This window comes from Pseudorca crassidens, chromosome 5 (assembly GCF_039906515.1).
Source record: "Pseudorca crassidens isolate mPseCra1 chromosome 5, mPseCra1.hap1, whole genome shotgun sequence".
Classification (NCBI taxonomy): Eukaryota; Metazoa; Chordata; class Mammalia; order Artiodactyla; family Delphinidae; genus Pseudorca; species Pseudorca crassidens.
This window is the reverse complement of record NC_090300.1, coordinates 27,039,712-27,057,170: the sequence shown is the minus strand read 5'-3', so window position 1 is coordinate 27,057,170 and position 17,459 is coordinate 27,039,712.

Genomic DNA, 17,459 nt, shown 5'->3' with positions numbered 1-17,459 from the left:
GGGGCAAAATTGCCACCTGTTGCACTCCAGCATTAAGAGGGCAGGGAGAATAGGAGAAACTAAAAATGGAGTCTGTAAAGCAGTGGCCAGAGAAGTAGAATATAAAAATATCTCAATGTGGTTTTTAAAAGCCATGTGAAGAAGTTTATTTCAAAAATGAATGAATGAGAAACTATGCCCAATATGGCTGTTACATTAAGTAACATGAAGATGGAGAATTGATCAAGTGGGATTCATGAGTGATTCTATCAATAGCTGTTTCAATCGAGTAAGTACCACAGAAGTTTTACTGGGGTACACTCAACGTAAAAAAAATTGGGAGAGAGAAATTGGGAGTGTGAGTATATAAAAGTCATTCAGAAGTTTTATTCTGAACAGGAGTAAATAAATATGGTGGTAGCTTGGGGAGCTGTTGGATCAAGAGAAAATTTTTCACTACGATGGGAAATGTTAGAGTACATTTGGAATTATACATTAGAAGGAAAAATGATAATTCAGAAGAGAAAATAAGCAACTTCTGAGGCAGTTGAGCTGGCAAGAGATTATGGGATCTAGCACATACATGATCATTTAAGTAGGAATATGGAAATTTTATCAGAAAAGAAAACAAAACTAATTGTCATTTTTGTAGGCAAGAGGGTAAATGTGGTAGAACTTTTAGAAGCACTGATTGTTTTGTATTTTCTCAATGAAATAGAAAGTAGGATCAATAGCTGACACTGAGAATGTTGGGGAGAGGAGTTGGAGGTGTGATGGGAAATGAGGAGGCATAATAGTCATCTAAAAGATGGGGGACTGAATGTATTCTAGAAAGCCATAGGATTGTTGGACATTATGATAGTTCCACTTCTGGTTATTAATCATTATATGATGGGACAAGTTTACAAGGTTAAATGGTTTTCTCTAGTTATTAGCTGCCCAGGAACATACAAAGAGTTGGCTTTAAACAGAATGACTGTTGTGTTAGTATAGTACCATATGATGAATAGAAGGTAAGAGACTTAAGCGCACATCAAAAGATTGATAATGATCAAGGATTTAATTTAATCCATGAAAAGAGGCATTTGTAAAAAATTTAGTAAAACTGTAAACAAAACAGTAAAATTATGATAAGATCAGTGGACTTACAATTCTAGTGGAATTTAAAAAAATTAAAATCATGGTATTGGAAAATGTCTTGGGGTTATGTTGTAGATGTGGATCAAAGAGCATGACAATTGAAATTAAGATTATGGAGAGCATCTTCTCATGTTCCTGCTGGCCATGTGCAATCCCTCTTTGGAAAAATGTCTATTCATTTCTTCTGTCTATTTTTAATTGGGTTGTTTGTTTTTTCTTTGATGTTGAGTTATATGAACTGCTTATATATTGGCCATATAATTGGAAAATATTTTCTCCCATTTAGTAGGTTGTCTTTCTGTTTTGTTTATGGTTTCCTTTGCTGTGCAAAAGTTTTTACATTTAATTGGTCCCGTTTGTTTATTTTTGCTTTTATTTCCTTTGCTTTAGGAGACAGATCCAAAAAATATTGCTGCAATTTATGTCAAAGAGTGTTCTCCTATGTTTTCCTCTAGGAGTTTTATAGTATCTGGCCTTACGTTTAGGCCTTTAATCCATCTTGAGTTTATTTTTGTATATTGTGTTAGAGAATGTTCTACTTTCATTCTTTTACATGTAGCTGTCCAGTATTCCCAGCACCACTTATTGAAGAGACCGTCTTTTCTTCATTGTATATTCTTGCCTTCTTTGTCATAGATTAGTTGACCATAAGTGTATGGGTTTATTTCTGAGCTCTCTATCCTCTTCCATTGATCTGTCTATTTTTGTGCTGGTACCATACTGTTTTGGTTACTGTAGCTTTGTAGTATAGTCTGAAGTCAGGAAGCATGATTCCTCCAGCTCTGTTCTTCTTTCTCAAGATGATTTTGGCTATTTGGGGTCTTTTGTGTTTCATACAAAAAATTTGTTTTTGATTTCTAGTTATTTTTTATTTTTTTAAAATTTTTATTGGAGTATAGTTGCTTTACAATGTTGTGTTAGTTTCTACTGTACAGCAAAGTGAATCAGGTATATATATATACATATATATAACCTCTCTTTGGATTTCCTTCCCACTTAGGTCACCACAGAGCATTGAGTAGAGTTCCCTGTGCTATACAGTAGGTTCTCATTAATTATCTATTTTATACATAGTATCAATGGTGTATATATGTCATCCCAGTCTCCCAATTCATCCCAACCCCTCATTCCCCCTTGGTATCTATATGTTTGTTCTCTATGTCTGTGTCTCTATTTCTGCTTTACAAATCATACAAGTTTTTAAGTCATATGTTCTAGTTCTGTGAAAAATGCCATTGGTAATTTGATAGGGATTTCATTGAATCTGTAGATTGCCTCAGATAGTATGATCATTTTAACAATATTGATTCTTCCAATCCACGAACATGGTATATCTTTGCATCTGTTTGTGTCCTCTTCAGTTTCTTTCATCAGTGCTTTACAGTTTTTGGAGTACAGATCTTTTGCCCCTCAGGTAGGTGTATTCCTAGGTATTATATTCTTTTTGATGTGATGGTAAATGGGGTTATTTTCTCAATTTCTCTTTCTGATAGTTTGCTGTTAGTGTATAGAACTGCAACAGATTTCTGTATATTGATGAAAAGATGCTCAACATCGCCAATCATCAGGGAAATACAAATCAAAACCACAATGAGATACCACCTCACACCTGTCAGAATGGCTATCATCAGAAAGAACACAAATAACAAATGTTGGAAAGGATGTGGAGAAAAGGGGACTCTTGTACACTGTTGGTAGGAGTGTAAGCTTGTGCAGCCACTATGGAAAACAGTATAGCATTTTCTCAAAAAAAAAATAAAAATAGAACTACCATATGATCTAGTAATTCCACTCCTGGGTATATATCTGAAAAAAAACCCAATGTATTGTACAACACAGTAGATGCAACACAGTAGATGCAGCCAATATTTTGTAATAACTGAATGGAGTGTAACCTTTTAAATTTATATTAAAAAAATTTATAAATGAAAAAGATTATGGAGAGTATATAGTTATTGAGAGTGACAAAGTCTAAGTCTATGTAAAATGAATAACTGAAATAGGGGGATGGAGAAGATAATTAGGAGGAAGGGATCTAGGTTATTAAAAAGTTCTCTGTAGATATTGGAATTATAAGTAATATGGCAGGAATTGTTTTGGAGAGAGAGAGACTGAGGCAAATATGAAGATCTTCAAGGAATGAACAGGTGAGCAAAGAGATCTGTCCATGACTGTAACAAGGATAGGTTGTACTAACTTCAAAGTTGGAAGCTTTTTTTTAGAGAGAAGAAAGCAACTGAGAGTAGGACACTATCCCACTGCAGGCCTAGTGGAACTGGTTTGTTAAAAATGAATGGTCATAGGGCTTCCCTGGTGGCGCAGTGGTTGGGAGTCCGCCTGCCGATGCAGGGGACATGGGTTCGTGTCCCGGTCCAGGAGGATCCCACATGCCGCGGAGCGGCTGGGCCCGTGAGCCATGGCCGCCGAGCCTGGGCGTCCGGAGCCTGTGCTCCGCAGTGGGAGAGGCCGCAACAGTGAGAGGTCCGCGTACCGCAAAAAAAAAAAAAAAAAGAATGGTCATAGGCAGAACACTCTATGACATAAATCACAGCAAGATCCTTTTTGACCCACCTCCTAGAGAAATGGAAGTAAAAGCAAAAATAAACAAATGGGACCTAATGAAACTTAAAAGCTTTTGCACAGCAAAGGAAACCATAAACAAGACCAAAAGACAACCCTCAGAATGGGAGAAAATATTTGCAAATGAAGCAACTGACAAAGGATTAATCTCCAAATTTACAAGCAGCTCATGCAGCTCAATAACAAAAAAACAAACCACCCAATCCAGAAATGGGCAGAAGACCTAAATAGACATTTCTCCAAAGAAGATATACAGACTGCCAACAAACACATGAAAGAATGCTCAACATCATTAATCATTAGAGAAATGCAAATCAAACCTACAATGAGATATCATCTCACACCAGTCAGAATGGCCATCATCAAAAAATCTAGAGACAATAAATGCTGGAGAGGGTGTGGAGAAAAGGGAACCCTCTTGCACTGCTGGTGGGAATGTGAATTGGTACAGCCACTATGGAGAACAGTATGGAGGTTCCTTAAAAAACTACAAATAGAACTACCATATGACCCAGCAATCCCACTACTGGGCATATACCCTGAGAAAACCATAATTCAAAGAGTCATGTACCAAAATGTCCATTGCAGCTCTATTTACAATAGCCTGGAGATGGAAACAACCTAAGTGTCCATCATCGGATGAATGGACAAAGAAGATGTGGCACATATTTACAATGGAATATTACTCAGCCGTAAAAAGAAATGAAATTGAGCTATTTGTAATGAGGTGGATAGACCTAGAGTCTGTCATACAGAGTGAAGTAAGTCAGAAAGAGAAAGACAAATACCGTATGCTAACACATATATATGGAATTTAAGAAAAAAAAAAAGTCATGAAGAACCTAGGGGTAAGACAGGAATAAAGACACAGACCTACTAGAGAACAGACTTGAGGATATGGGGAAGGGGAAGGGTAAGCTGTGACAAAGCGAGAGAGAGGCATGGACATATATACACTACCAAGCGTAAGGTAGATAGCTAGTGGGAAGCAGCCGCATAGCACAGGGAGATCAACTTGGTGCTTTGTGACCGCCTGGAGGGGTGGAATAGGGAGGGTGGGAGCTAGGTAGACGCAAGAGGGAAGAGATATGGGAACATATATATAAGTATAACTGATTCAGTTTGTTATAAAGCAGAAACTAACACACCATTGTAAAGCAATTATACTCCAATAAAGATGTAAAAAAAAAAAAAAAGAAAAAAAATGAATGGTCACCCCTTGAGAGTGATTCCAGGGGAAACGTGATCAGATGAGAACCAGGTTTAAGTTAGAGAGGAAATGGATGAAAAGAAGGTTTTAATCTTTGCTGCATAGTAAAATCACTTGAAATTTTTTCACACTACCTATGTTCATTCCCTACCACTGACTCATTATTCTAGTTATGGCCCATTTACCTTTTCTTTTTGTGTGTGTGTGTGTGTATCCTAGGTAAATTTTCAGTCCTCTGTATTATTTTATTCTTAAGGTTTAATACTTGCTATTTCCCCCTCTATCTAAGCACTGACATTAAGAAAAAAACCCTACTAATATCTTTTTCCCTGGAAATGGGTACATGCCCAACAAATTTGGGGTGGCCTTTCCTCTGGGGAGAAAAAGCCCAATGCAGTCAGTGTTCCAGAAGTTTCTGTTCCTAAACCTCCCTGGTCACGTATGGACATAGGTAAGTGTCTGGGTACCTGTGCACACACACATGAGCTGACAGTTTTCTGCTCTTTGTCCCAGGTGTCTGCTCTATCCAGTTCTGGGAAAATGGAGAACCTAATCTTCATGGAGCTGAAGTACCAACTCCATGAGGTCAGCTCCGTGAAGTGGGCAGCGAGCACCTTTGGACCCCTGCAGAAGAGCCGGCTGGGAGAGCATGAATTAGAGATTTTCAGGAAATTACTGGAAAACCTGGTGAGTCTCCTGCTATTGCCCTTCCATGTCAGTCTGTTGAGGCTTAGCACCCTGGAACCAGTCAGTACAAGGCATTAGGTGGGCATGAGAACTGTTGTATCACTGTTCAGTTGTTAAAGCCTCATTGATTGGCAACTTTAAATTTATGATCATTCTAATAGTAGTTGAGTTTTCTTTGTGTGTGTATGCTTTTTTTTAAAAAAAATTGAGGTATTATTGATATATAACGTTATATTAGCTTCAGGTTATCAACAAAAATAATCAATAACCAATCTATAATAAGAATAGAAAAGAGTTTTATTTGAGCCAAACTGAGGACTATAGCTCAGGACACACAGTTTCAGGAAGTACTTGTAGTCCACTGGACTACAAAATGGGCTTGTAAAGGCAAAAAGCACAAAATTACATAAGCTGTTGTCAAGAATTAGGATTGGAACTGACAAGAAGTAAGGGTGCTTGTTAAGTACGGATTGTTTGGGGTTTGAAATGCTTGCATAATTGCAAGGGGAGACCTTGAGACAATAAGGTTGTAACTGGTAGCTCCTAGCAGATATTGTTTTGAGAATGGCTGGTGGTATCCTTGAGTCTGATACAGTTCAGAAAATTCAAGTTATCATATCAGTAATTAAAAAACATGTCTGACACCAAATCCAAAATGGCCACTGTGCTCTATCCTGGATGCTTTAACCACAGTCACTCCATCTTAATTTTTTAAATGCATTCTTTTTCTGTAATGATTAAAGCATGTGTATACTGCATGTGTGACAGGGCACAATACAGGCTGTTCTAGTTAGCATAAAGTTCAACTTAAATCATGTATAAGCCAGAATGACTTCCCCATACCTCAGTATGTGAAAATGTCTTCCATCAAGGTGTACAAATATACATAATGATTTGATACTTGTATATATTGTGAAATGATCACTACAATAAAATTAGTTAACATCCATCAACAACACTTAAAATTTTTTTCCTTGTGATGAGATCTTTTCAGATCTGGTCTCTTAGCAACTTTCAAATATACAGTAGAGTATTAATAACTATAGTAACCATGCTGTATATTACATCCTTGGGACTTATTTATTTTTTAACTGGAAGTCTCTACCTTTTGAGCCCCTGTACCCAGATAAATATGTGATATACTTCTTTTCTTTATCCATTTAATCATTGATGGACACTTAGGTTGATTCCATATTTTGGCTATTATGAATAATGCTGCAATGAACATGGGGTTGCATATATCTTTTCCAGTTAGTGTTTTTGTTTTCTTTGGATAAATATCCAGAAATGGAGTTGCTAGGTCATATGGTAGTTCTATTTTTAATATTTTGAGGATGCTCCATACTGTTTTCCATAGTAGCTGCAGCAATTTACATTCCTAACAACAGTACACAAGTGTTCCCTTTTCTCTACATTTTTGCCAACACTTGTTATCTCTTGTCTTTTTATAACAGCCATTCTAACAGGTGTGAGGTGATATCTCATTGTGGTTTTGATATGTATTTCCCTGACAGTTAGCAATCTTGAGCACCTTTTCATGTACCTGTTGACCATCTGTATATCTTTGGAAAAATGTCTCAGGATACTCTGCCCATTTTTTAATTGTTTGTTTTTTAGCTATTGAGTTGTATGAGTTCTTTATATATTTTGCATATTAATTCCTTATTAGATGTATAATTTGCAAATATTTTCTTGATCTTTAGATTGCCTTTTCATTTTGTTGATGACTTCCTTTGCTGTTAAGAAGCTTTGATGTAGTCATGCTTGTTTACTTTACTTGCCTGTGCTTTTGATGTCAAATCCAAAGAAATCATTGCCAAGACTGATGTCAAGGAGCTTCCTGCCTGTGTTTTCTTCTAGGAGTTTTATAGTTTCAGGTCTTATGTTCACATATTTAATCCATTTTGAGTTAATTTTTGTGTATGGTGTAAGATAGTGGTCGTTTCATTATTTTGCATGTGGCTGTCCAGTTTTCCAACACCATTTTTTGAAGAGACTATCTTCATAATTCTAGTTGTGGAATATTTACCTTTTTTAAAAAATTACCCCCAAGTGATTATACTGTACAGTCGGCATTGAAAAATATTGATTCAGACACTGTAGTAACAAACTAAGCAAAGGTAAGAATGCATAAATCAGAAGGAATAAATAACTCCTTTCTTTCTGTTGACACCATTTGTTATAGCTTTATTATAGCACTTATCCTTTTGTAGTATAGTAAAATTTACATGTCACTGTGTCTCTGACTAGACTTTGAGCTCCTTAAATTGAGACTCACGTCTGATTCATGTTTGCGCCATGTTGAGCTTAACACAATGACTTTCCCAGACAGGTTTGTTTTATTATTACATGACAGCTATGCCATCATTGAGAATATAGAAAATTGGTTTTACTTAATAAAGAAAACCTTCAAATAGGTACCAAACATCCAATACTTCTTTTTTAATCAGCTCTTTCCAGGTGGTATTGTCTTCTAAATTATTTAATGTCACTATTTTCTATAAACAATGTATTATAACTATAATAATTAAATATTGCTATACAATATTTCTGTTTCTCATGTAGAACATCAAGCATTTTAAATTATTTTGGACTCCTCAGTAGGAACTCAAATTTTGTCGTCTAGGTAGGGATTACATTTTTTAAAAAATATATTGAATTCTAAATTTGGCAAGGCTGATGGCATCTTGGCTATTCAGGGTGAGTTATTTCATCCACTTGTATCTTCATCAAGGAAATTGTGAATGCAAGTTTTCACTGATAACCAGATGCTGTGTTGGTGCTAATGTACCCTATTAATCAGGCAGTAAACTTACAGCACAGCAAAAATAGAAGGTGAAAGAAACAACAGAAAAAGCAATACAAATTCCACAGTCTTCAGAAATTGTTATTCAGACTTCTCCCAGTTCAGAGTCTACCATTTGACCTTAAGGTAAATGAAAATGATATACAAAGCACACCACTAAATAGGAATTATTTTATTATTTTTATTCTGAGAATATAGAACCAGTGGAGTCATTATTTTTTAAGTATTTTATTTTCTTCATCCTTTTGCATTCTCATTTGGTAGAAAGGTTTGACACCTATTTTAAGCTAAGTCCACAATTTGGTGTAAGTACCACTATTGGAAAAATATTTTTTTAAATTAATGACTAGTGAATATTTTTACAGAGTGATTGATCATTACTACCTCTAAATTGGTTTGGGCTCAGCATCTAATCTTGACAGGGGATATAAAACAGTATTAATTATGTGTTTTTTCTACCTGGCGCTGCATTGATAAAATCTGGATTAAAAAAAAAATCTTTTCATGTTATCCTTGAACTCAATTTATTGTCTTCTTTCTAAAGTGCACCTCATCCTCTCTATCTGCATTCCTGCTGCTTTACTTCAAACTCCCATACACGTTCACATAGACTCTTAACTCCTTTCTTATCTCTCCGAACTCCACTTTCTCTTTTACAGTTACCATTTAAATTCAAAAGTGACTTTGATGGTAAACATGCTTGTCATCCTCCTGCTTAAAAAGAAAACAAAGAAAAAATTAATGCCAAAATGCTTAATAAAGAAACTGAGATGGCTTTTGAGGCTGTTTATGTTCAGATAGTTACTGGCAGATTTTCAGAGGTCTGAATGAGTTAATGTCACCTGTAGAAGTCTGGCTACTCAGGTGAGACCATTAGTGATAGGTTGGTCCAAGGAGTCCATTTATGGGAATGAATCCATGTCTGATTGTCTATAAATAAATAAATAAGTAAAATAAGGTGCTGTTATCTGATTGGTGTCCAGAGGCTTGTTCACTGAGGAAAAAAAAAAGTCACTGGTTAAATAGAAATGCACACTGGATTTTGGTTGTTCTATAACTATAGAACTATAATTTATTGATTAAACGTGTCTAACCAGTTCTAGTGGCTACTTATTATTATGGCTAAAGAACAGTTGGTTTCCCCATGGATATGGGGACTTGTTTTTAATCTTACCCTTTCCTTTTTCATTTTTTTCAGCCAAGGCTGCAGGAGAGACTATCAAGGATTAACTAGATTTTAACCATTGTTGTTAATTTTCTTTGAGCATGAGGATTTGGGGCTTTGTTTTTTGGTGAAGGACTGATTTTATGCTCCAGTATCAATTAGCTTAATTTCATTATGTTTTTGTCTTTTAATTATTTTTTGAACTATCTCTTTGAATAGTGGATATATAAATTTATTTAAGATTCTGTATATATACATTGAGCAACTGTGAGACCAGAAAACTAAAAGTAATAAAAGGTGGCACTGGATGTCTCTATATAAATATTACCCACAAATGTTCAAGAAGATAAGTCCTAGTAATGCCTTAAGTCTATCTATCTGAAATAAGCAAGTTAGCTTTTCTTTTAACTTAGATATGGATTGTTTAATTTTACCTGTAGTGTTAAGCCAGATAGCACATGAAATATTACCAGTTGTGTAGATTTCCTATGTTTTACCAAAAGAAAAAGCCAAAGCTATTTTGTTTTTCATCTGAGAAATTGAAATTGGATTTGGGGATCAGAAAACATGAATTGAATTATTAGCTATGTTAAACAAAATAAGACACACATTTTTTATGACCGTCTTATGTTTTCCAACTTCTATGGATGAAAGCACTATCCTCAAGAGTCTTTCAACTGACAATTATTTTTTTTTTCCAGGAAGGGTTTTATCTCTTTGGACTATTTTAAAGAAGACTTAATAAATAGAGGATGATAAAAAGCCATCTTCTTCAAATAATCTGTTCATTTTACAGAACATATTCAATAATTACTTAAAGTGTTTGTCTTAGGAATAACTTGGGAGTGTTGAAATATAGATTTATAGTGGTAATTGCCCTTGATAAATCTTAAAGGGAAATTATACACACACATACACATGTACACACACATAAAGAAGAAATATATGACCAAATTAACAAAGTTGAGTGTGAAAATCAATAATTTCAGGTGTCCCTTTGGTCTTAGGTAGAAACTATCTACTTAGGGAAGGCATCAACTTGTTTTGAGGATCTTGAGTCATTAGACAGCTTCTGTTGATCTTCATTTTCTGGAGGTTCTATCTAGAATCACAGTTAAAGGCATCAAATATTACAAATTTCAATTTCCTATAAAGTTCTTTCCATTTTTCCAGAGTTTAAAGATAATAAAAAGAGTCAAGTTCTTGAGCAAAAGACCAGCCTTGCATAATTCATAATAATTATCTCAGTAAAATGTGTTCCTTTACTGTTGGACAGGTAATGTGGAATACGTTAGATAAGAAATACAATATTTATAGTTGTGGGGTTTTTCCCACTATAAGTGCTGTGGTTTTGGCAATATAATGTTTCAAGTCCATTCAAAAATATGAATTCTATTAATAGAATATTTTTATAACTAATAGAGAGAAGCAATTGTATAAGCTACTTACAGATGTTCAAAGTATTCTTCAGGATATGGTTCAATTCTATGCACCACCATTACAGTTTTTATATAACTAAAGTTGCAGCATACTATGACTACATCTTATATTATTCTAAAAAAATTTTGCTAATTACTATTTCATATGATGATCAATTTGTACTGATTGTGAGAGATTGTCTCATGGAGAATTTTTAGCAAATGTCAACTTGAAGTTATATCTGGTGCTGCTAGGCAGCCATTCTGGCTGTGCCAGATCTTATTCTCATGAACCTAACAACTCAATTATATTCAAATTTTTATCGAATTGAGGCCACGCATTGTGTGTACATAATGAGATCCCTAAATTTCTAAATGGTTTTTCTTTCTTTTACATAAACATAACTTTAGTCATATATATATACCAGTTTAACATGATTATCTGTTAAAGTATTTTCTCTACATACTGTGATCCTCTAAACTTATTGCAACAATTTATTTGGTACCATGAAGGCATCAAGTAATAATCATTCCATAATATACTATATACATACTTATACTTTTATTTTTAGTATTTGAGATGCTCTTGAAATGCCATAATTATGGCTTTTGGAGTTGATTGACTTCTGGTGAAGATTGGATATTATAGATTAGCTATTGCATCACCAGACTGTCATTGTCATTTTTAATTTTCAAAGGAAGACATAAAAACAAAAAATAATACTTCAGACTTTGTTAACAGAGTATCCAGAATATCAGAATCTGTACATGAATACTTCTTAGGCCTCAGAAAGATAATTATGAATTACTCCTTCTTTGGTTAAGAATGATAGAGGTGACGAATTGAGAGTGTTTTACTACAGAAAGAAAAGAAAGCAAAAATTTTTCACAATCAGTTTGTCAATTAGTTAAAACATATTGAATGTTTTCCATTAACATTAGGAATTATTCTACATAAGGTACCATCAGATTTAATGGTTATCTAGTATAAGTGCTGAAGAATCTGTAGTTAATTTTCCCAAGGCTGAAATTGCTGAGGCAAGGAGAGTAAGACTTGACTACTATATCAAGAGATAGGCTACGATAGGCAACAGGTCATTGATGTGTGCCATGCTGTTAAAAATCCCAGAGCATAGCCTAACATTTCATGCATATGAAAAGATTATGATAATCTTGTAAGAATTAATCTGTACTCCTGTGTGTATTGTTCCACATATTTTGTTTGTACCATGGAGTCTTTTTCCCTTAGGGATTCTAGAACCATAGATGATTCTTAAGATTTTTCCTTTTTTTTTTGAATCATACATAGTACATGTATATTAATGTTAAGATCAGCAGTAATCTGATCATATTTAAGAAAACTTTTTCAAAAAACGAAATAATCTTTATAGTATATTACTGGAAAGGTTGATTTTCGAAGTAGATTCTACCTATTACATTTTAGGGGTTATAACACAAGATGTAAGAAGTATCTTTTTGATGAGTCACCAAATGAGTTACAGGTTGGACCTGGGAAAGGATTTAGAAATGTTGGCAATTCCATCTACTTGAGGGGTTCTGGCAAACCAAGGCAAATAGTTCATTTCCCTGTCAAGCTTTCTACAATTTACTATCCACTTCAAGATTGTCTTTTACCTTATTCTTTCATATTTTGGCCCAATCAGACATTTTTTATTTAAATGAAATTTCTTTTTTGCTTTCACTCTTAAAGCTGGTTAATTAACCTCCCTTTTTCCTTTGAAAATCCCTTTAAAATTAACCCTGAAGATCTGATGGCCTATGGAGGTGGCACTCTGTCAACAAGAAAGCTGAATTATTGTCTACCTATATTTATAAATATAAATAAAGTTCTCTTGGAAATTTAGAGAAAAATTGAGAAATTTTCAATGCTAACATTGCCCTCAGAGCATAATTGGGCAAATTCTGTACAGTTGCCTTTTTGTTTCTTATGCATCATGGGGCACTGCTTCTTCTAATGGGCCTTTGTTTGCAGCATCTGCTGAGGTCTTTACCCATAATAGGCTCTGAACTCTGAAAGAACAGAAGACTTTTTGATCTTGTTTTTATTTCTGAAACCAGTTGTTTTATCTAGTGCACCATAAGTTTGTTTTAGTTTCTAGCTTGTTTATTTTCTAAGACCTTTTCAAAAATATTCAGCTACATATTGTTTTGGGTTCTTTTTTTTTTAACATCTTTATTGGAGTATAGTTGCTTTACAATGGTATGTTAGTTTCTGCTTTATAACAAAGTGAATCAGCTCTACATATACATATATACCCATATCTGGCAATTCTATATTTTGATTTTACTTCCCTATTTCTGAAAACAGAGTCTAAAGTTCCCTTTACTTCAGCTATTAAATCCATACCAGAATACACCAGAGCACTGTTTGAAAGTTTCCTGTAGTCAATTTCTTATCTTAATTTTCTTTACAATTTTCAATCTTTGCGGAATATGCCCATAAGTGAAAAGTTTTTAAAGTGGACTTGAATAGTATAGTTCCTTCTCAATTAAAAAAATTTTTTTAATATATAATTAGATTAGATATTTATAATCTTTTTACCCTGATAATTTTAAGCATTTCTTTTTATTTCTCTCTGTCTCTCATGAAAGACTATTAATTAAGTGATCTAATTTGCTAACATCTCATAGTCCAGGACACTATGCATCTAATACAATCCTGATTTCTTCAGTTTCTGAAGTTTAAGGAAATCCTTAGTTAAAGCACTCCACTCAGGTCTAGAACAGGGTTTAAAGCTAGCATCCAAAGATTTGTCTTAAGATATATGAATTTTTTAAATGATTGTTATTTTCTTGAAGATACCTGAAGAAAGGATAAGCACATTTGGAGGTCAGATAAAGAAGCATAAGCAAAAGAAGGAATATAGGTGCGTTGGGCTGATAAAGTTGAGAGAGAAAGCAGTGAAAGGAGATTAGGTTTTAGAAGATTAAAAAGAGAATGGTTGAGAGAGACTATTTTGGAATTAGATTTTTCTTTGGATTTGATTAAGGAAGCTGACTGTTTTGCATTTTATCTTCTAATTTTTCTAGAGCTCCCTCTTCAACGTATTAGTTAGTTGATTTTTCACATGTCAAAAATTTCCCATAATGGCCACTCTTATTTTAAGACAAAATTTTTACCTTTCACCAAGCTAATTTCAAAGTTTTGATTATAGTATGAGCTTATAAAAGGAACCAGAATTTCTTCTAGATATTTTGGATAGTGACAAGTTCATGATAAACAAGAAAGAGACCATCACAATTGGTAAAAATGTGTGGTTATGAATGATCCTCAGTTTATTAGGCAGGGGCTAGAAAAGGGTCCTACAATCAACAGTTCATCAACCTTTACCACAAAATATGGTCTAAAGAAAAAGAACTTTCTTTCACAAATCGACAGGGGCACTTTTATGAAGATTTTGTAGGGGTCAGGAGTTAGACCAGTTGCCAATTTGTCCATACTGACTACCTTAATATTGAACTTCTGGACTCCAGAATTGTGAGATAATAAATTTGTTTTCTAAACCACTACATTTGTGGTAATTTGTTATAGCAGCCACAGGGAACTAACACAATTACTTTTTGCAAAGACTTATTTGGTTATATGTCCTAGGATAATAGAATAAATTCAGAAACATGTACTCAGTGAAACAGTCAGAGGTCAAACCATTGTTGATCATTGCTCAGCTGACAGAGAATCTAAAGGACAAACAGAATAAAAATGTCATTTATAGATTAAGCAGTTTTTAAATCAGTTCTGGTGACTACTTGTTATCATGGTCATAGAACAATTAGTCTTTTCCTAAGAGTGTGAGGATTTCTTTATATTCTCATGAGGGATCATGTCTTACTCATTTTTATATACTTGAATAAATGATTTTTAAATTAGTGTCTGAATAAATTTATTTTTTCTTAATATATATGGTCAAGAAAAAAGTGTTCTTTTATCGGAATGGCAATTTGTTTTTTTGCTAATAAAATATTGCACAGTACTCTTTTGGGTGGCCAGCAGAGAATTTAAATATTTAAAATCAACGGCTTATAGGTGCAGCTTGAACCCTTCAATGTCTTGTACTCCACTAGTACCTGTGTATTGTCTTAGATCAGGCAATTTTATATATTTCCATTAAATGTGTAGCTTCTGAAAGCATGAAAGTTGGCAACCACTTTTAAAGGATCGTCAGTTGTCAGTTTGTTGGTTTTCCTGTTGGCCACAAACACTCAGTAGATTATATGAATAGATATGCACATAGACATAATGGTTGAATCCAGGGTTATTCACTATTCCCAGGTAATCTTCCTGTAACCTTGCCTCTTTCTTTCCCACCCAAGAGATCATGTATATGAAATATCCTCATATTTCCTCCTCAGGAGCTATTTGCAAGCTGAAAACAAAAGGTTAGTAGCAACTCACTCTACTTTCCAGAGGATTAATGTCCCTGGGAGTAAAGAAAAGAAATGGTCATGCCAAATCTATGAAGATATTTGATATCAGAAAGATAATGAAGAGTCTTTATCTATGGAATACATCTAAGAGGAGTTTCAGGGCTCTGAAAATTGCTTATGGTAAATAAATCTAGAATTTATGGATTTATGGATTCATGACCTGCTAGGAATGTCATTTCTTCTGTATAATAATTAGAGTATAAAATAGAGTTGTTTCATGACTGAAGTATCTCCTTTTCTGCAAGCCATGTCTCATATGCATCATTTTGCACTTCATATGTTAAATATGGACTAGAGTCAGTCCTAATGTGGTGAAAAACTATCTGGGGAGCTAGTCGATACTTTAAACCTTCTCTGTGCTTTGACCTGTATCTTATTATCAGTGTTATTTGAATTTTTAGTAAAGTTTAACACTGAGAAATATCTCTGTTCATTTGAATTTAATTTGATAATCTGAGCCTTTGTGTTATCAATCAAACCTTGATCCTTTAATTTTCAATTTGTTACTAATTTTTCAGTATACCCTTATGTTTATATACATCATGGTTGATAATCATAGCTATAAAGAATTCAGTCTAACAGTATTGGAGTTCATTTGGAGGACTGCTAGTAAAAAGAACTTAATAAGCAAGGTATGCACAACAAAGAGAGTCTAAAAAGCTAGAATATGATTTTGAGACTTGCTATCAGTGGCAGTGTTTTTGGTACGTTGGTCCTTTCCATTGGTATAAGCAATATATTAGGAGATTAGTTTTGTTACTCTGAGAAAAGAGGCCCATTAGTAAATTTAGGTAAAGGACTGTTGTAATCATCCAGACATTTAGGAGACAACAGGTTAACTTAGAGTGTAAACAGTAGAAATAAAGTGAAAATACAGAATTTTTTTAAAATTTAAAGAATCAACAACACTTAGCAACAGATTGAGTACATAGAATATAGTCAGGAACTATCAGAGATGGCTACAAAATTTCTGCCTATTATCTGAGAAGACTTCTATACAATTCCCCACCAAAAAAGTGCTCACTGCTGTGGCATGGATTAGGGGGTCTTAAGTAGATTTTTGCTCCCAAAGGTATAATTTAAATCAGACATTTTGTGGGCTGACTGAGGTTGCTGTTGATAAAGCAGGTAAAACATGATGTGAGTAGCAACATTAGAGATATTGTGTAGCTGATATTTTCAACATATAGAAGGAGAGCACCACCACTTTTATAATAACATTGAATTCATAAAATTATACATATTCCAACTTCACTCCCTTAAGTTTTTTTTTTTTTTTTTGCGGTATGCGGCCTCTCACTGTTCTGGTCTCTACCGTTGCGGGGTACAGGCTCCGGATGCGCAGGCTCAGCGACCATGGCCCACAGGCCCAGCCGCTCCGTGGCATGTGGGATCTTCCCCGACCAGGACACGAACCCGTGTCCCCTGCATCGGCAGGAGGACTCTCAACCACTGCGCTACCAGGGAAGCCCTCCCTTAAGTTTTTATTGATGCCTCCTACGATTTTAATCTTATATCACATTAATTAATTCATTCATTTAAAATTGATCATTCTTTAAGCATGATGATAAGCAATGGAAATTGGTATGGCTATTAAGACCACACATCAGATAAATCAGATTTAAATATATTAAGCCATTTCTGAAGTGTTGTGTTGCAAAAAGGAAGGAGGCCCATGATCACCATCCAGTGTGCTTTGCAACCCCAAAACTCAATTTCTTAACACATAAAAATTACGGGATTTCTTTTACAGAGAGGTACAGTCTTTGGCCCATTGCAAAAACTGCCTTGTGGTTAGCAAGGAAAAAGTGCCACCATGGTACTTAGAAGGGGAAGGGAGATTTGATTTCGCAGTTGTAAATTAGCAAGCTTACAAGTTAATTTGAAGGTGGTACTAAAGTCACTAATAAAATCTTTTTTAAAGATATCAAAGTGTTTACCCCATAAAATAGGTGGGAAATATAATTTGGTTGATTTTTGCTTTCTTTCTTTGGCTGTATCAGGTAGTATTGTTTTATTGAAGAGAGT